The sequence below is a fragment of the Coturnix japonica genome, chromosome 11, assembly GCF_001577835.2.
Source record: "Coturnix japonica isolate 7356 chromosome 11, Coturnix japonica 2.1, whole genome shotgun sequence".
In the NCBI taxonomy this organism is placed as follows: Eukaryota; Metazoa; Chordata; class Aves; order Galliformes; family Phasianidae; genus Coturnix; species Coturnix japonica.
The window spans coordinates 7,894,224-7,915,457 of NC_029526.1; the positions used below are offsets into that span (position 1 = coordinate 7,894,224).

A 21,234-nucleotide genomic window follows, 5' to 3' on the forward strand; every position below is an offset into this window, starting at 1 on the left:
TTTTTAGTAAAAGCCGAATCTCCCGGAAAGGTTTTGTTAACATTTTTAAAACATTACCAGTAGGACATTTAATCCAAAATGCAAAATTCAGAGCAATTATCTGGAAGCCACTGAAGAAACTCAAACATCCTGTCATACTGTGGACACGATGCCAGAATTCGTCAAAGATGAAGTTCCCTTTCAAAGCTCACTTCATAAATCTTCAGGAAATATGAGCAGAGTGGAGAGCCCCATTGATCTGAAGGAGATTTGTACATCCAGGTAGCTCTATTAGAGGTTAGCAGCAACACTGACTCTGGGAGAAGTTCTCTTCTATTACAACTGGAGTGGTTCCATAATATGAAGCTGCTGGAGCACAGGGTTAGAATTATGACCGTTGATTTATTATCTTCTAACACAATCACCAAAACTTAAATCCTTCCAGATATTTGGCTTCCTAACCTTCAATGGAAGTCAGGCATTTACTTAACTCTGAAGGTTGAACAACAAAGCTGCCTTTATACCATCTCTTCCTCTCTTGTCTAGGAGTTTCCACCCCTGTACAATGAGTCCAACAACGGCTGTGTCCTGCAGCTAACAAAGATGGGAAGTTTGAGGCACAATGGGACAAACACTGATCCTCTATCCTCCCTGCTCTCCCTCCCATCTACTAGGGGAAGTATCCAAGATATGCAGCGTACTTATTCAGGAAATGTAAAGATGATCCATATGAACTGACACTCTGTTAGTCATGAATGCTTTCTTTTATTAGAACAGTTTGGGAGAAACTAGGAGCATGTACTATGTCTTCCTAATGATTGATATACTGCTTGCAGTACACTAGATTTTAACGTAAAATTCCCTAAAGTTCTGTTGAAACGATGTTTTTAATATCTAAGAAAATGAAATATAAGAATAAAGTATTTTATTACATAATTATTTATTTATTTGTTACAGAATTAAATTCCCAGTTTCACAAAATTATTGCATCTCATTTTTATTTCAGATTTTGGAGCAGAAGAATTAGTTACAACAGATTTAGACTCCAGAATTCAAAAATTAATGTGAAGAACTTACCAAGTCAGGGAAAAGAACGACAATGGCTGAGTTTAATTCAGCAAGGTCTCTAACAGGCTTCTTCTTGCTGGTATTGCTAGTGTTGTTGGCACAGATTTCAGTAAGCTCAAATGCAGATGGCAAAAATGATGTGTCTACATGCATATACAGACTATGCTTGCCCTGGCTGAAGCCAACTGAATGGCTCTAGTAGGGATTACTAAGAAAATTCACCTTGGTCTCGTTTGTGAATTTGAATTATCAGTGACTGCAACTCTACAACTGCTGCATAAATACGTTTGTTGGGCTTAGACTGCAGCAGTCTGAAACCTGAATTCACAGTAGATTAAAATAAAGCAGAGGCACATAAGTGCTACAGCATACCAGATTCATGTGGAATAATTTTCAGCTTACCTTTTGCAGAAGGCTGCAGCAATGTCACGTGAAAGAACAGCACTATGACTTCACCGATGTGTGGCTGCCCCATGCAGGAAGCACAGACAGACACCCTACTAAATACTACAGCAGCCTAGCGAAGGCTTTAGGCTATTCCTAATGCCGTTCCTATACCCAGGTGCCCTGCAGGGAGGTTTATGCTCTTATGCTTCCCCACAGTACTTTGGGAAATGTACACACATGCACATTTAAACATACTTTAACCATGATGTTACCATGTCTGTGTGCAGCTTCATGTGCTTACACACAAGTAGTAGATGCCATCATATCTGAAGTTAGAATCTGCAGATCTGGCAAACTCACTAGAAAATACTATTCCATAACTCATTCTTGACAACTCCACTATAGATCTACTTTTGATCAACCATTAGTCAAGCCCCCAACCTCATAGTCAGTCCCCAGAAGTGCAAGTTGAAAAGAAGGATTTAGCATTTTCCCAGAGCACTCATCCCATTATTTGCAACATGGGAAATCTTTTCATTCATATTTTGTACTTACAGTTTCTCCAGTCAGATCCTGGATGGACTGTGAAAGCCATCACAATGTGAGATTTTGCACTGAGAAGATAACTTCCTTGGGCATATTTTGCACTGAGGAATTTCCAAGCATTCTAAGAATAAAGAATACATATTTCCTTACAATGCCTTTATAAATACTTTGCCATTCTTTTAGGCACACATGTTCACTTACCTCCTTAAATTCCCTTGGAGCAGCAGGACAACATACAGTCATGTTTTTTGTATTCCTGTAAGTTGAACATCCATAGTCTGCTTCCAGAGTACTTGGTTTCAATGTGGCAGGTTTGGTTCACAGCCCAGTTTGACCCTGGCATAAGAATTTGACGTCACTGGCAATGCTGCCTCCCCATAGCATGGTTGAATGACTCCCCCCGGTTCAAAGCCAGGTTCATATCTGTGTTTGATTACTTGCATTTATTTTCCTGACAGGTAGCCTTTTGCTGTAATTACAGTAGTAAAATTTTCTACATCCTTGATAACCATTTTGAATGTTCCAAGCACAGAACTGAAAGAGAGCTGCACAGAGCCAAGGAGAGCTTTAATGCTATTACCCCTCTTCAGTCTTCATTGTGATTGACATCCATTCAGCCACAGATGAGAAACAACACGTTAAGTTACTGTATAGATCTCAGTACAGTGCAATAAGGGTATATTGGTGAAAATGCTCCTGTGACTGAGATGTACAAAAACACTCTAGAATATCCACTTTTGTGAGGAACACTGTGACAGTGAAAGATACTGACGATTTTTATCTTGGTTTGCTAAGACCAAGCAGGCCAGCTGAACTGTATTTCCCAGTATTTCCCCTCCATTCAGTGCTTAAAGCTGCCAATTGGTGACGTTTCCACTACCCAAAACAGAGGGCTATTCTGCTGATTAATTACATCTCACCACTAGAAGTTTTTCTCCTGATATCCACTCTAGAATCTCCATGCTGAATAACACCTTATTTTCATATTGCTGCCTTCTTCTCCTCCTTGCCTTTCTTTCCTTTTCTTTCTTTACCTTTCTCTAGTCCTTCAGGTCCCATTCTCAGCCTCTAAAGCTGTTCTGTCTCTCAGTGCCAACACAAAGCAGCCCCACAGCCAAAGTTCAACCAGCAGAGGATTCAGGCCCGGGAGGAGGGCAGCTCTCGGCTTGGTGGAGGCATCTCCTCACTCTGGTGCAGAGCAGCTGGCTGCTAATACTGCACTGTATCCGTAGCACAGAGCTGCATGCAGAATGCTGGATCCTGCTCTGTCCCAGGCTAAGCCTCAGAGTTGGGGTGCCTTTGAAATCTGCCTCTGATCCTGCTTGTCAGGCTTCCCCTCCCAGACAGCAGAGCTGCTTCCATTTTCCCCCAGGGCATTATCTTACATTTGTCCCAGCTGACATTCCTTTCCTTATTTCTTTGGCATGTTTCTGATCTCAGTTCCCTTTCTATTATTTCGCTGCCCTCAGTGATATTTATAATGTCTGCAATTTAGTATCATCTGTGAATTTCATTAACCGGCTGTTTACTCTCCTCTTTCAGATCATTAACGAGGATGTTAAATAACACTGGCCCTAACGCTATTCCCTGCATTACATTAGTAGGAAACTTCTCTCCACTTGATACATTGCCTTTTATTGTTCTGCTCTGTGTGGCTTCGAGCTGGATGCTCAATCCACAAACAGCACTTTTGGAAGCTGATGCAAATTAATTCCTCAGGTAAGATTTTGTAAGTAAAGGTATCTGATGCTGCACTGAAAGATGTCTCATCTTGCATTACAAATAACGGGGATTTTATTTTTAAGGAAAAAAAAAAAGCAAGTTTGGTGTTGTTTTTATTTTCCCCAACAAGACGTGCTCTCTATAAGCCAGAAGGCTAACAGCACTGGAGGGACCAAAGCCATTTCAGTCTCTGTTACATTCTCGCTACCACCTTTCCCACTCAGCATTAATGCAGCTTTGTTTATCTACAGTCAGTGCCTTTCCTCACTTCTGCATTTGCAAAAAGACACTATTTAAAAAAGACAGATTTTTGCATGGTTGTGTTTGAAGCTAGGAGTCTCCCACGCTGCAATCAAGGGTAATGGCAACTACTCACAGGTGTACATATATCACATAAACAAGTGAAACATTGATTGTGAGGGGCGCACTGACAGTCCTCTATCCATAGCATAATCTTCTCAAGAGATATTTAATCAGATGATTATTTACATCTTAAAGACCAAGGAAAAGGAAAATGTTAACATCGAATTATGGGGAGGAATGATAAAGACGGTGCTACGCATGAAGCACTCATCACAGAACTGATGAATAAAGGGTTTGCCTCAATATGCCTTAACACCAGTACCGCAATCTAAGCCAAATACCTCCTGTTTAAACTGACTCTAGGTAGGAGTAGGACAGCAAAGTGACATTTATTCTTCTCATACTGAAATGGAAGAAGGCTGCAAAAACCAGTAAGGTTTCTAGTGGTGTATAGAAACATGTGGACAGCTTATGGCACGAATTATAGTTACATCCTTTACACTAAGCCTTTCTTTCAGTAAGTACATGTTTTCTACTGTAGGAGCCAGCTTTGTTGCTTAGTGGTGTAGTTTAAAGTGCTTGCACGAGGTCCTTGGGTTGTGAAGGCAGACTACAAGCTGGACCTGTCAAGAGCTACAGTAAAAAAAGCATGATCCAATGTTACAGGTGAAATTCATCCTCTAATTTCAGACATTTCAATGAACAATACAGAACATCTGGAATTCTTCAGTTTGGGAACCACAGAAAGGGCAACAACATGGAAAGCAGAACAGGTCATTGTGCTGTCTGCTGGACTGGTTCAAATGCAAACCTCCACGTCACTTCCATCTGACACAGCTTCAACACTGGCATGAACTACAGACTGCAGAGACCTTTCTTCCATAAACTTACATTTTGGAACAGACCACCACTACTTTAAAGCCTGGGGAACTATGACGTGCTTAAAGTGACTGGTGCATAAGTTATTACCTCTATATTTATGATGATTGATGTTGTTCTTGACAGCTTGTGCTGGGATGTAGGATGTGTCTGTAGGATTTAGAACTCTACTTTCCATACAAAAATGATCACTGTGAACCCAGAGCTTTGGGTTGCTATCGTTTGATTATCCCCAACACCAGACACTGCAGACAAAAACCTCAGCAGAAGTCTATCAGTCACTTAAGCTAGTAGCACACCAAAGCAGCTGCTTTGCAGCTTGCCCACAGTCTGCATTCTGCACATCCTTACTGCCCATTAGACTTCTAAATCAAATGCTGGAGTGGACTAGCTGGATGGGATTTACATAAAATCTCAATCAAATTCACAGCAGCACACCTTCTTCTTTGATAATTAGATTCAGTTTCGTTTTTGGTTTTCTGAACCCTATAACCCATTTCTTTATGATATCTTAGCAATTTTCATTAGCAAGTGAATTTCTGTGCATCACTTTTAAAAAGCACCAGCTGCACCAATAAAAATGTACATCCATTCACTGAACAGTCAAAAAATCCAAGTGCATATTAATGCATCCGTACTCATTGAACTCCCAGGCACACCTAAATAACTATTGCTTGTCCCTGATTTCTAATGCAATGTCCCACATAATGCTGATGGAAATGTAATAGGGGGGCACAAAGCTGGGTGAAAACCACACCTTAATAGTAGTTATCAGGGCTTCACTATCAAAATAAAAAGGAGGCATCACACAGGGGTCTGAATCAGACAACATGCAGCACTCTCATTAGTGACCTGAATGCTAAAATAAAAGCAAGGCTTTTAAAACTTGTTGCACAGATTCAACCCAGAACAGACTAAGTGTCAAGCTACAGGAAGAGTACTGGATTAATTAAGAAGAGATCTGAAAGTGATTTTTGGCTGTAAATAATATTTAATGCCACGCTCAGATGCATTAAGCATGGATACCCAAAACATAGAGTGAAGAAACAAAGTAATTCTTCTGCTCAACAGTGGGAAGGCTCCAGGTAGCGCCTATTCAGGGATCTTCTGTGATCCATATGGCAAAAATCTAGATGTCACGAGAAATAAAGAAGACATAATCTAGCAGGTTAATTAACAATCTTTCTTTAAGCCAGCAAAGGAAACAGGTATGCTTATGCTGATACATTAACAGTTTTAGTCACATTAAAGGCTGCAGAAAAGAGGAATGAATTCAAAGCTGGTCTAAGCCACACTGAACAAGGTAAGAAATAACAGGCTTAAGTTACAGAAAAGAAGAGACAGATTGGATCTTAAGAAAGAGCTGTTTTGTGTCAAAAACAGTGAAACACGGGAGGACAAGATGTACAGTATGTCCAGAGATGTATAGTATGTCCAGGAAAGCTTCCCCAGATGATGTTCTTAAACAAAAATGAGATGAGCATCTGCCAGGAGTGTCACAGAAGCAGAAAGTTACACCACACCAGGGCAGGAGAACAGCCTTGATGCTTCCTCAGAGCCCTTCAAGTTCTTGTGACTGAATTTAAGATCATAGCTTTAACAGGTTGGATGGAACCCTGGGCAGGCTGATCCAGTGGCTGCCCACAGTAGGAGGGTTGGAGCTCAATGACCTTTGAGGTCCCTTCCAACCTAAGCCGTTCTTTGTTTCTGCAATTTCCATACTTGCTGTCAAAGGATTCCTGACAGAAATTTCTCTTCCTTATATCAAGTTTGCAGGTAAACTATAAGCTTAGACTGCTAGACATTCCTGTACCATCACCTTCAATTTCAGTCTGAACTGATGAGGGGCTTTTTTCATTTATGAAGATGATGCAAGGCTGCACCTTTTCCAGTAACACAACCATACATTACTGCATTCTGTATAGCCTTTCTTGTACAGTGCTTCTTAGAGGAATGGAAGATTAATTACCTACCACAGTAAAAAGTTCTCTGGTCATTTTTTAGACTTAGTTCAAGTAAAATTTGAAGTCTCCACGTGGTAAACTTCTTCATTTGATTCTCAGACTTCAGGGCACACAGGCAATTTGATTCTCAACCCGTGGTCTAGAGGATTGATCCTTAAAGGCAAGGAATGATGGTTTAATCACACCAAAAGGATACAGCAATTAGAACTCAAACTAAATCTGGACTTGCAGCAAGTGCTGGTAGAGAAATCTGTGGGCTACTTGTTCTCTATCTAGCATGTTCTCTCACGTTATAAGCTATATTAAGAACAAAAGGCTGTAAGAAAGACAATGCAATGTTTATAATACTGAGACATCATACAGATCTTTCATTTGGAAGGGTTCAAAAGCAGTTATTAGCTTACATAGGAATCTTTTTACCTAAGAAATGAAACTGTAGCTACAGTGAAAACAGGCAACAAGGCTCTGTGCAGAACCAAGACTGCAGAATATTTGATGGCAGGAAATGAAGTCTACGAAAATCTTTTACCAAGACAACAGAAAGAGGAAAAGAAGGTTTGGATTAAAGAAGGATGACCTCTGTAGTCAAAACCAGAAGCAAGCATTCTCTCATTCAATCGCCCTTTTAATTTAAACACAAAAGACAGACATTGAGTCCTTGGCCCTGCAGCCTGCATATTTTGCAACTTGGGAAAACTCACTGGGGCTGTAGAGAAGACTGTTATACTCTGCTGATCTGCAGATGGGTGACTCTAAGAGCCAAGGTACAGAAGCCTTTGAATAGAGATACATTTAGCAGCTACACTTCTTGCACTTCTGCCTGCATTTTTAGGTTGTACAGACTGGCAGAGAAAGGGTGTAAATGCCTTGCCACAATCTGAATCAGTTTTTCCAGTGAAGATCCTGGGAGGGATCTGCCCTTGTTATCTACTAAAATGTTGACAATGTAAGAAAGAAAATCTATTTTTATCATCGTCATTAACTTCAAGGAATAACCACTGCTAGCAGAAGGATGGCTTTGCTAAGAGGGAGCAGCTTAAGCCCAGCAACACTGCCCTGCTTAGGACTCCCACTCCTCCACCAATTTAGTTTTCAAAAGGGACATAGCACCGGGGCAAGAACTGACGGCAATGAATAACTACAGGCATGCAACTGAGAACAAAACAAGGCCGACGAACATGCATGGGAAAACCTGATCTAAACTGTCATTATTAAACACCCCCCAAAGCAGATAAGGTCCAGCTGTAGCTGTGAAGATGACATTCCTCCCTGGAGATGAGCCAGGCAGGGGGAGGCTGCATCTCACCACCACTGCCATGATGTTTGAGTTACTGCCAGCTATGAAGTACAGAATTCATCATCTGTCAGTGACCTCCAAGATCAGTCAAAGTTTTCATTGCTCAGAAAGGAAAATCATTCTGAAAGTGAAACATCTGTTAGGAGAATAAGCTGCATTTTATGGTGTTTGCTATATGCAGATACATGCCTATAATCTCAGACCATGTTTGCTATAACACACTGACTCGCTGCCTCTCTTTACTGCACTGTTCTGATGCCTGAAGTCACCTTGACTGGAGCAAGTATTCATTTCTGTCAGTGGTGTTTTAAGTGTTTGCACAGACAGAATTATCAAGGCGAGCATGAGTAGATTTGGGTACAGCCGCAGCAGCTCCTTGCCCAATAGTCCTTCCAGACCTCAGCTCTGGGTGTGTACCCAGCAGCCACCAAGTCATTCCTTACACATAGTCTGGAGCGTAAAGTCACAGTAGTATTCAAAAGGTTAAAGCAGAGTGAACTGTTAATTTTAATGCTTTCTCTAAGCTTCAGTTTTAATAAGCGAAAATGATGTTCTTATTTGCAGTAAAGTGGTGTTATAAAATTCTGTCTGTCAAGCTCATTTTAAAACCATGGAAATAAATGATCTGACAAAATCAGGCTATTAGACAAGTGAAGAAGAGTGATTTCCATAAAAGTAGAGGAGCTGTTCCTTAATTTCACACTTGGTAGTCTTTTGGGTCGACTAAATTTTTAAATAAGTGATAAAATTATATTAGTGCAATTGCATTTTTATAGATTTTTTTGGTCATTGTACTCTTTTTCAATTCCTTTATTTTAACTCAGACTATTCTGCTGAAAGGTTACCTCTCAACTTATGTTACCTCATAACAGGTTCTGCTCACACAACAGAACAGTAGGTTCATACATCCTCTATAACAGTACCCAGAATGACCACGTTGAGCCCAGAGTACTCTACAGTGGGAAGATCACCTTCTTGCTGTCACATGCTGCCCAAATGCTGACCCCACACGCTGTGTTTGACCACCTGCAGAAACAGGTGTGTGGTATGCAACTGTAAGGCACTCTGGTTTGACATCTGAATATTTTCCTTGGGAGCACACCACAGTTTCCATCAGCTATAGCATAGATGCTTTCCCATGATGGGGTAAGTGTGGCAAGGACAGGATTTCAATAGAAACAAGCCACTGTTTGTGACGCATAGCAGAACCTCAAAACACAACATGCAGTGCTGGGAGATACCACTCACCCCTTCTGGAGCTCGTGATCCTCAAACACTTTCTGGCCAACAGGAATGACAATGGCCCATGTTGGACTCTCTCTTTCACTGCTGAAATGACAGAAGTTTGCACAGGCACTGTCCAATGGAGCATTTATACTGCCAATTTTCCTAGCCCAGGCTGAGAAGAGCAAGGCAGTGGCATCTCCTTGCCTGAACCCAGCAGTGCATTTTGAGAAAGGAGCTAGCTGCACAGGGGAATTCAGAAGCACTTCTAGCACCATAAACTCTACTATGGATTAATTTTTCCACCTCTGGAAATTTACAACAAGCTTTTTTCTGACAAATCAAATCACACTTTTAAAGTTTAAAGCTAATTCTCCCCCCTCACAGATCTGAATAACGTTCTAATAATTATGTCATAGTATGGAGGTCAATATAAGGGGATTTTGACCTTTTATGAGGTCAATGACTCTTCAACTCATCTTACTCTCAGTTTCATTTGTTTGTTGAGATAAGAGATCTAATACATTGATACACAGGTTGTGACATGCTGTTTGAACATTAGCTTACTATAATTGGTCACGTCATCATGCATCATATTAACAATATACACAAAAGTGCCCTGAAACAATTGTCTTATAGATCCATCACATATCATAAAGAAGCTTCTGGGACTGCACTCAGCCACATCCAATTGTGATGCACATTCTACTTGAGTTCTGGATCTAAACATCACTGTCATCTTAATAGTAAGCGATAGATTAATAACTTCCTGCTGGCTTGCAAAACCTACATGCATGTAAAAGATGGCAATACAAATTTATTCCCACTGAGCATGCTCAAAATAGAAAGCCTGCAGAAAGGCAAAAACTACTTTGTTTGTATTTTTCAACCAAACAGTTTTCCATTTTCCCACATACAGCAGTTCGGTATCCCTGTCAATGCAGCTAATTGTACTGGAGTACGTTGTTTCAAAAAGTAGAGTTAGTAGAATTTCTTCATCTTAGACACACATGTCCTTAGAATGCAGAATGAAAAAATGCACTATCACCTCGGATTTGTGTCATACAAATCACATTGAAAGCATTTTGTGTACAAATATTTTTATGCCCTCTTTCCCCACATTTTCATACATTTCAAGAGAATGCAAAATCAACACATTCTACACACATCAACACAGCTATATTTCAGTCAATTTTCAATGTGATCAAAACCTCCAGATTTGAGATTTTCAGCTAATAACTTCATATTCCCCCCAACATTTTTCCAGCTATTTGACAGTGAAAAACGCAGATGATTTAACTCCTGATACAGTAGTCCAAACTGCTTTTAGAGCCCAAATGCCTTTATTGAGAGGCTAAGCGCAGAGGCAGGTGTTACAGTCAGAAACCCTCCTGCCCATGGCTTTTGTAGCCCTGGGACATCATCAGTTTGACTCATACTCAACAAGAAAGTAAATATAATTATCTTGTCCTGTTGCTGTTACCTGGAATAAGAGGCCAACCCCCACATCACTGCCACCTCCTTTCAGGGAGCTGTAGAGAGCAATAAGGTCTCCCCTGAGCCTCTCCTATAAGATTTGCATTTCAGACACTTCACATCTTTGTTGCCCTTCTCTGAACAGACTCCAGTGACTTGAAGTCTTGCTTGCAGTGAGGGGCCCAAAACTGAACACAATATTCATGGTGCAGCCAAACCAGAGCTGAGTACAGAGGCATGATCACCTCCTGCTCCTGCTGACTGCACTATTACTGATGCAAGCCAGGATGCTATTGGCCTACACAGCCATCTGGGCACACACAACTTTACAGTGCCTGGCAAAGAGTAGGCTTTGGCAGCCTTGGTACCACCATGCACTTTGCTCAAATTGAAGTCAAGACTATGTACTTGCAGATAAATCACAGCATTCAGAAATTCACCCTTGTTCACCTATTTGCTTGCTATTTGCCACATCCACAAGAAAACTATTTCCTATTCTCCAACCAGTCTACGTTAAGGAAATAAAGAATCCTAATCATATAGATGGAATTTTCCATTCCTTAAGACAATGTTCTTAGCAGCAGCTGATTTTCAAGTAGTCGAGGCACCAAGGCATACAAGAGAACTTCACCTCAACACTGAGGTGGTTCTTGATTTTATTCTCTCCACTGGACACATAGTGACATGAAAGATCTGAGAACAAAAACAGATTCAGATATATATAGAAATGACAACTGCAGCCAAAGAAATTGCAGGAGGAGATGGTCTTAAATGATAGCTACACAACAGATTTCTTAAGACCGTGTCTTGGGTGAAACTGAATACACTCAAATCAGTGATGGGGAGGGAATTCGCCTATTTCCTTCTCTGTGATTACACATGGAGTAAAATGAATTTTCTTCCCAAATAGTTTGTAGCCAGTTCCTCTTCCTTTTACCTCTCTCTGTTCAGAAAAATAATGCCTGAACGCCCTGTGCACAGTAGTTGACAAAATACTTGGAAAACAAAGGGCATAGATGCTAATCTTATATATTAGATCACAGTGGTTGATCCAAACGTCACAGAAGTGACCAAATGAAGCTTTTTCAATTGCTCCCTTAGATTTTATGAACCCAAAGGATAAGATGCTCATTTTCCCCATCCAAGATTCACTGAGAACCTTCAAAGCCTACTGGAAGATTTTATTGGAAGGATTGATATCTTCCTGGCTGAACTAGAGTATTTTTATTGACAAAGTATAAAATTAGAGGAAGAATTTTAATTGACACACATTTGCAATAAAAATGGAAGAATCCTCAGCAACAGTTCCCATAATGAAATTTAAAAATGGTGGAGGTGTCATCTTGCAAGACCACCAGGTCACTCCTTAAAATTGATTTGTAATAAACATAAACTATTCCTAGACAGATTCTCTGGGTTCTGATTGGTGTACTTGATGTACTCAAAACTATTTTTCAACAAAGAGGTGAATCCACATTAGATCTGACTATTAACACATGATTAACAGCCGCACCATCATGGGCTAAAAGCGTATAGACTATTTGCTTTTCAGATGTAGACATCTTTGATATCAATCTCATATACAATCTTTTGGGAGATCTTTAACAAACAGAACTAGGTCCTGTCGAATTCCCCTGCCACTTCATATGAACACAGAGCAGTGTAGCTGTTAATAAGGGTATTCATCATGAGACAGCCTATTTTTGGCATTGTATATGACAGTCTCAGTAACTTACAATAGTCCCTTGAATGTGAACTTATCATTTAATTACACTCTGAGAGACTGCTTTCCCATATCACCCTGCAAGTTAGTTAACCACACAGCAATTCTCCAGCTAATCCAAGTGTGATTGGATCAGCCTAAGGTGTGCTACATATCTTTCCATTCCTGGGAACCCCCTATGGAGCAGTCTGTTTATTTCCACCTTTGTTTTTTCTTGAATTTAAATATGCACTGTCAAACGCTCCAAGATTTTTAAACAGATAAGTAAGTTGCCTAAAGAAGGAGGAAATTCAGTTCATCACAAAATAGTCAATGTTAAGCCAAATGGACATACAGAAGTCTCAGAAAATGGACCAATAATTTACTCATATTTAGTATGTATTCAAGAATACTTACATTTTGGAAAGGATATGGGATGCAGAAGGCTTTTTTTTTTTTTTTTTTCTCTTTACAGGAAGCATATGCTCATGTTAAAATGTATAATAATTGAGATACAGCACCCCCAAGTTCACCAAGGTGTCTATTTCTTTGTTCCTGTGCTTGCATGCTTTATGCAGCATTGACAGCCATAGTGCACTACTGTGCTACAGTTCAGTTTCATGGGGATATGAAGCAGCTGTATCCTGAGGGGCATGGTCAACCTGAAACGATGCCTGACTTCTATAGCGTTAGAATAGTCCCTATAAGTAGTTATTATTGTTCTCATTACCCATAAAGACATCCTCAAAGGACATCAGTTCCTGTAAGAGGTTCTTACTCTTCTAGCAAGGAGAGGGGAGAAAAAGAAGGTGTAGCCTCTTTTCTGCCATTCTGTATCTTAACTGCAGAAACTAACCAATTGCACGAGCCTTAAACCGACACAAGCAGGTGCCCCTATCACCTGTGAGCTTGGTCTGTACCAATAAAAGTCAGTATGTATTGCCTATGCAGTATGTATTACATTCCCTTAGAGAGGCATTAAAATGCCAGCTACATTTAAACAAGTGAATGTCTGGCCCCTAATAAAACCCACATAATTTAATACTAATGAGTCTACCAATTATGACCCAGTCTCTGAACTTCCTTTCTGGGAAAAATCATTGGGAAGGTAGTTCAGCGCCAACTCTAGCAATTACATTGCAGCTCCAGTGCAAAGAGCCCCAGCTCCACTTCTGGTCAGTGCATTTAACTGATTTGAGGGGCAGAGGTGATGGAGTGAGGCCTAACTGCCTGCTCATGACAATTAACAGAATCTAAGCAAACATACCAATCAGTCAACTGCTTTCACATCTTCATCAGAACATACCAATGACATTTATGGTAGCAGGGTGACTGCTCTGTAACTGGTAACTACTTCTGAACAACCTATAGAGCAGTTGCTGTGGCTCTATCAGGATTCCCACTTAAGAAGTGCCACAAACCCCATATTCACCAGTGTTTCTTTGCATTTCTACAGGAATCCTCCTAGAGAAATGCCTAGGAAATGTCTAGAGAAATTTTCAGCACTTAAAGATGTTAAGGCAGACAGCTTTTGGTCACCCTGTAGCTTCTTGTTGAGTCTGGATGAAGGTTTATTATTTTCTCTGTTCATGATAAAATTCAAGATTAGGTGGAGACAAGTTCTCTACCCCTAAGCGTGAAACCTGCACTCAGTGGCAATAGGACACACATAGCCAAGTGTGCAGAGCAGCTCAGTGTGGCACCTCCTGCAGTGATTTTCTTCCTGCCGTCTGCCTCAAGGTTGCTAGCTTAGGTCTCTCATCTTCGCTCATCTGCTATAAGATTGCATCTATTCATCATCTATCCGGAGCTGAGTTCAGTGCTTAACATATGTGTAATTAATAGGCTCAGCTACAATAAAAAGCTCCATTTTGAGCTGCCTGTTGAATCACACAGACACTTGGGCTGGTAGAGAACAGACGCATCTGCCTTCTGCACGTGGACCTGCTGCAGTCCCGTGGCTGTGTTCAGCTGCTGTAGGAATGGATGGATGCCATAGCTTCGCCTGTCCCCAGCCCCGACCTCCATGCTCGGCCCCCGGGAGCCCTGCAAGGCCTTCTGGCAAGCAGCTCTGGGTAATGGTGGCATACCTTTAATTCATGGTGTACCTTTAATTTCTGTGACATGCTGAGATAATACAGCGAGGAGTTCTTTAGAAATGCTATAAATAGTTTAAATAAATAGATACTCTGTGGTGGGTCCTCAGCTCCGGAACTGACTCTTGCCAGAAATCCATCAGAGACTGAGTCTGGCAAGCTCTTGGAAGAGACGCGAGACACATCTTTTTGCATTCCAGCTCACTAAATGCAAGTGTCTGACCAGTTCTGTGAAAAGAACAAAATGCCTGGAACACATGGGCTCTCTCCCTGTGCCAGCTCACAAGTTACCTGCCATTAGTTCACCATGTACTGCAATGGGCAGTGATAACACACTGCCAGTGCCCTAGAAATTAGCTTTAATTATTGTATGTTTTTCTGCCGTGTGGTGCTTTGAGGCAAAAAGCTCAATACAAACATATATTATCTTTGCTGACTGTCTCCTTAAGAAGGTAGCTCTGGAAAGGTACACATTTGATAGTCAAAAAAACATGACCGACTCAAAAATCACTGAAGGGCATTGGAGAAGTGGCTGCTATTCCTGGCCTTGAAGTCAAACAACTGTCACAACTTTGTCTAAATTAACAATGCTAAAGGTTTCAAGGTATTTAACAACATAATAAGTAAATCATAGAAACAGGGAGAATAAATGGAAATGCCTCGTGTTCAGAGTCAGACATCTTGTCTCGAAGTCGGCATCTGCAGCTCTCTTAGCAGAGAAGCAAGATGAAGTCAAATTTAGTGAGGTTGCCTTACTTCTTTTTATAGCAGTTGCCTTCTAGTCCACAAACACCGCCCCATGAATGTGCTGTCACTCAGCCACATCACCTATTTTGCCCTTTAAGCAAATTGTTCTGTATTTATTTTTGGATACCAAAGGCACAAACATTCACTGGGTTGAAGTTTTCATAGTGCAACTATTCACACACCTCCTGCCAGGACGTTCAGTCCTGGGACACTCAGTGGGTAGTTCAACATACATATACATTATTTAATGCAAGAAAAAGATATTATTAGTGTTGTTGTTTTGTGACAGCATTTGTTTAAACAAAAAGGCAGAGCTCTACCTCCTTGGTTGTTACCATTCTCTCACCTTTTGTCTTTCTAACCATGCTGCGAGTCTGTCAAGAAAAAGCTCTGAAATATATTTAACATAGTAATTATTACCAATAAGTCACCCTGGCATTTGTGTAGGAAGACACCTCCCTCCCTGTGTGCTTCTACCACGGTGGTAAACTTATTTCAAAAATTCTGATGAAACGCTTTGTAAATTTTGTTATTCTGTGATGATAATAAATCATTATAGCCTTAAACACTTCTCTAGCTTGGAGCCTCAGTCACAAATTATCTTGTCATTCTGACCAAAACATTCTCCAAAAAAGCTTGACAAGTGCTAAAACCCAGAACATGAAACCATGTGTTGTTGTGAAAGCAAGATTCAGAAATGTCAATTAATTAGATTAAGAGGCTACTTTTAGCTTTACTTGTGTTGCCAAATAACCCTTAAAATATGCATAGCAGTGGAAGTCTACCTCAGCAATACAGTACTTCTGTGCAAAATAAAGACAATGGATCTGGCTAATAGAGGGAATTATTGTATTTGTCATTCAGACAAGGAGAATGATCTAGAAGCAAATGTCTTGCTTCCCTTTCCACTGTATGGATTCACAAGCAAGATAAATTCTGCCATTTACAGGTTTAGGCACAATTTTTTTTTCCTTGAAATCTGATTCAGATTAGAAAATAAAAGTCAAATCACTATTATACATCTCCATAAGTAAAATGGATTTCTAATGTCACTCTGTGTAGTTGTCTTTTTCCTTCCCATAAAGTATCATCCTTTATTTGCATTTTGAAGTTCACTTTAGGAAAGAAAAATAAAAAATGTGGTGCAATTAAATACATTTTTATTCAACTTTTTCCTCATAGCTACCCCTAAAATTTTTATCTTTAAATAATCCATATCCTCAATTTTATTTACACTATAAACTGTTCCTATATTTTAATGGTATGTTTGCTTTAAAAGGGGTTGTTGGCTTTAATAGCCCAGTTATTATCTTTGTAAACTAACATTCCACATTCCTCCTAACTAAATCCTTGCAAATCGTCTGCGCTCGCTTTTGGAACATACATTCCACCACTGAAAATAAAATTTAAGCCAAATAAATGTTCTGTTCAAATTAATATACATAAAACAAATAGCTAAACGTAGATCAACTCTGATGGATTTAACAGTGGGTTTGTTAATGGCAGGAGGGTCACGATATGTAACACACCCAAGAGAATGGAACTAAATAAATTTAATTTCCTGTAACACCTATTATTTTCTGCTACAATTTGTAATAATAGATCATTGTCTTCCTTAAAAAACAAACAAATAAATAAATAATGGCCTGTTTGGGTTTTTATAAGACACCTGTAAGAATTTATGGAGACACATCGCTAGCAGAATGAATCAGCATAAAAAAGTTCAGCTTGACATACACATAAGTATGGACAAGGTTTCCATTGGGGTTATAACCCCCCATTTTGGTGATAGGATATGTTATAGTTAGGGTTAGAAGTAGATTTAGGATTAAAGTTACAGTTAGGACAGGCTTAGTGTTACGGTTATAATAGGATTTCTATTGGGGTTACAGTTAGGCTGAGTGGGGGTTAAGGTGAGGATAAGCAGGTATTCCCAAATAGGAAGGGCCCCAGGTGTGGCAGAGCCAAAGCTGAAGGACGTCTTGAGATTCAGGTTCTGCCCCATGACACCATTGGGCACACCACACCAGAGCCTTCCATAAGGCTCAGGAAGAGTAATTTGGAAGAAGTTAGCATCTCATTTCCATTTTTCATTAAAACACATCAAAAATTTTTCTCATCTTTGCCCTACCAGCTTTTGCTTGCAAAGGACTGTATCTCTGGAAAAGCCATTATTTTTCAAATGGATGTCTGTCAGCACAGCACAACATTCAATGTTACAGTATGCAGTCTCACACATGTATATGGTGGCACCAGTCCTCGAGCAATAACCAGTATTTGAATGATACTTTGTAGCCCATGTTACAAGCAACAATTTCTAGCAGTGAATCAATCCTGTTCTCTCCCTAGCAGAGCTTGCACAGATCTGCTGCCTGCTCCATTGGAAGTGCATATCCTCTGCTTTACTGAAGGGGGAAGGACACAAGAAACAAAGACAGAATATTTAAGGACTTAAAAACCTACACAGAGAAAAAAAAGAAACAAACACTAAAGACCAAAACAGTCCTAAATTTTAAACACACTACAAACTGTGCTTAAGTCCTCTGGCCAAGGTTTGCTAAATGAAAAACATTCTAAGTGCACTAAAAGCTCGTATGAGAAGCAGAAGGAGGTGTTTTGTTACAGAAGGAGCCTTGAGACAAACATAACACCTGGAAGGTATTGTCCACTGGGGATCAAGGCAAAAAAACAAACAGCCCTGGAGACACCAGTGGGTCTCTGCTCCATGGGCACATACCCTGTGGAGGTTCTGAAGAACCCAGGACCTCTTGGCAGCCCTGTTTTGGCACTTAAGTGCTTGTATTTGGAAGCTGAGGTTTTGAAGACTAGATTAAAGTAAAATTTGTTAACAGGGCCCAAATGTTAACATGCTTTATTTATTCCTATGAGTCTCCAAAACACTTTATTACTGATACATGGGATTGTGCTGTTATAATGGGCTTCCCTGAGGAGTAACTAGGACTCTGGCTGTACTGCAGGATCCATCATGCTGCATATTACAGGGTTAAAAGGTGCTGTTTGTTATCTGTTCAACATGTGTTGGTCTGAGAAGCCTGAAGCCTGCACTGAAAGGCTGGGAGGGCTCCTGCTCTAAGGGGAAAGGAGTGAAGTGTCCCTGGTTCCTGTTGGGAGTGACTTGGCTGCATGGCTGATGTGGGGAAGAAAGCTGGGCAGCAGGAGCTGTGCCTGCAGCTGTTACCTGGCTATGGGAGCACTGCTACACCTGTTTTGCAGGGGTAAGGAAGGCACTATGCCACCAACACCTGTATAAGAGGGATAGACAAGGCAATAGTGATGCTGACCATGTTCATCTCTCCCTCTGCCACAACAGAGAAGGCCAGCCCTGCTTCCAATCCAGCATGGGAAACACCTGGCAAGAGGAACCCTTGGCAGAAAAAGCCTGAAAGTTGTGTCAAATGGTTAAAATGGAAATGGTTGGCAACAATATCCTAATATCCAACCTAAACCTCCCCCAGCGCAAATGGAGACCTCTTGTTCTGTTACTGGGGAGAAGAGGCCAACCCTTATGTCACCATCACCTCCGTCCTTATTGCAGAGAGCAATAAGGTATCCCCTGAGCCTCTCTCATGAGACTTGTGTTCCAGACCACTAACAACTTTGTTGCCTTTCTCTGAACGTGCTCCAGTACCTCAGTGTCTTGCTTGCAGTGAGTGGCCCAAAACTGAACACAGCACTTGAGGTGCAGCCTCACCAGAGCTGAGTACAGAGAGCAGGAGCAGAGAAGATCACGTTCCAGCTCCTGCTAGGAACACTGTTTCTGATACGAGTCTGGATGCTGCTGGCCTTTATAGCCACCTGGGCACACTGCTGGCTCACATTCAGCCAAATGTTGACCAACAACACAACACCTTCCTGCCTTTGGTAGATGCATAGAACGTTTGATAAGCAGCCATTTTATAACAACTCTTTTTTGTTTTGTTTTGAAACATAGTTAAGTCTGTTATCACGCCTCTTCTAAGCCCTCTTGTTTCTAGACTAAACAAATCCGATTCTTTTAACTTTTCCTCATAAGTCACGTTTGAAAAACACCTAATCATTCTTGTTGCTCTCCTCTGGATTCCCTCCAATTTGCCTCCATCTTTGTTAATGTCACCAACTTCAGCCAAAGTTTTGCAGCTCAGAGAATTGTTGCTTGCTGCAGAGCCACCTGACACCCTGACCTTTAACTCAGCAATGAGAAATAGCGCACAAGCTTCCTTAAAGGAAATAATATTACATATATATTGTCATGTACATTCAGCATCATGCCACCTGCTTGCAACATCGACAGGCTGGTTGGTCTGAACAGCAACAAAGCCATAAACAACAAGAAAAGCTCCTTTTTTCTTTCTTTCTTTTTTTTCTTTTTTTTTTTTTTCATGCTGTTGCATAGATAGTCTTGCCGTATAGCTTAAAAATACAAGAAAGCACAGCTGAGCTGTTGTAAAAGTCTATTTAAAGCTCATTTTTTTCTCTCCACAGCCCCAAAATAAGCAAAGCAATTTCAAGAAAACAGAACAGCCCAACAGAAAACTGTGAAAAGGCCACATACTGTTAAATTGACGTTAGCCAAACTTACACAGGAGTGAGTAAAAATGGTCTATGATTTTTACTTTTTCTTAAAGAGACTATTGCCTTTATCTCAGGCTAATTATTGTTAACATTAATGTATTAGCTTTGCAAGTTAAACTTCCTACAGGTAGCAGCTCACAGGACTTACCTTTTTCTACATGACCTTGAAGCTCAGCACACAGCATCTCCTCCAGGAGGAGCAGCCAGAGAGGAGTCCAGGGCCTTAACACCACCCACCATCAGCATAGGAACTAGGAGGACTCTTTCAGCCTTCTCCTATTGGCCACCATCACATACACCAGCTGGGCAGTGTTAGGTTCTGAAAGCCAGCAGCTGAGCGAACTGAAGGCAGAAGGGTCTTTTTGGGCCTTGCCCCAGCTGTGTGTGGGGAATTCCAGCCTCCCAGCTTCAGAAAGAAAACATGCTGGGAATTTGGGAGCAGCCTGGGACACCTGAAGGGCTTCAGGGCCAGGCATGGATGGAGAGAAAGCTCTGGCTCAGAGCAGTGCAGGACAGATGTTCCAACTGCTCTACAGTGTTTCATTCATAGGTACTTGGTTATGCTGCTGTGTGCCTGACCGGCTTCACAAATTCCCTCTGTGATTGCCAGATGCTTGCTGACCCTGTTGTTTGCAAGGCAGCCACAGTGCCCAGGTTTCCCCCCACCAGGAGAGCAGAGAGGTTGCAGGATGGGAATCTTCATGGTCTGGGGCTGCGTGTCCCCAGCATGTCAGTGGCCTTTACCATCCCTCTCAGGACAACAACTTTTGAAGAGAGGTTTGCAGGGAAGCCCAGCAAACAGCCTGCTACAAGGATTCTGGAGGAGGAAAGCACATTTGCAGAGCATGCTGCTTACCAAGGGAGGTGTGCGCTGAGCATGAGCTGTGTCCAGCAGAAGAGGGGTTAAAGTAGCTTTCTGAGTACAGGAACAAGGGAAGAGGGAGTATTACATGTGTCAGAAGGTTTCTATGGGATCAGAACTGTTTATAATATAATGTGCCTGCACCTGTGGGTTGGTGTGGATTTGCCTGCTGTTCAGTGCTTCCTGAGAAGCTGCTAATATACCATAGCTGATGAAACTGCTGTTTTGATCTCTCCCTCCTTGGAATCCCTTCTAGTGCCTTTAATAAAAGCCCTATTAATGAAGTACAAGTGGGTGCTTTGTGCTTCTCCAGTACCTAATTTATATTTTTAACATTACATACTCAAATACACGCCCCAGATTTGATTGTGCTCTACTCCCCTTTCCTTTTTCCCTTTCCCTTTTCCCCC

At 41.0% G+C, this 21,234-nt stretch overlaps 1 long non-coding RNA gene across 1 annotated transcript; it reads right to left on the reverse strand.

Annotated features, from left to right (window-relative positions):
• Positions 1 to 5,869: 5,869 nt before the first annotated feature.
• LOC107319268 lies at positions 5,870 to 20,179 on the reverse strand. The gene is made up of 3 exons (XR_001557714.2): positions 20,111 to 20,179; positions 6,858 to 7,001; positions 5,870 to 6,013 (listed from the first exon to the last, which is right to left on the reverse strand). It is a non-coding gene; the product is annotated as an uncharacterized LOC107319268 (long non-coding RNA).
• Positions 20,180 to 21,234: the final 1,055 nt, after the last annotated feature.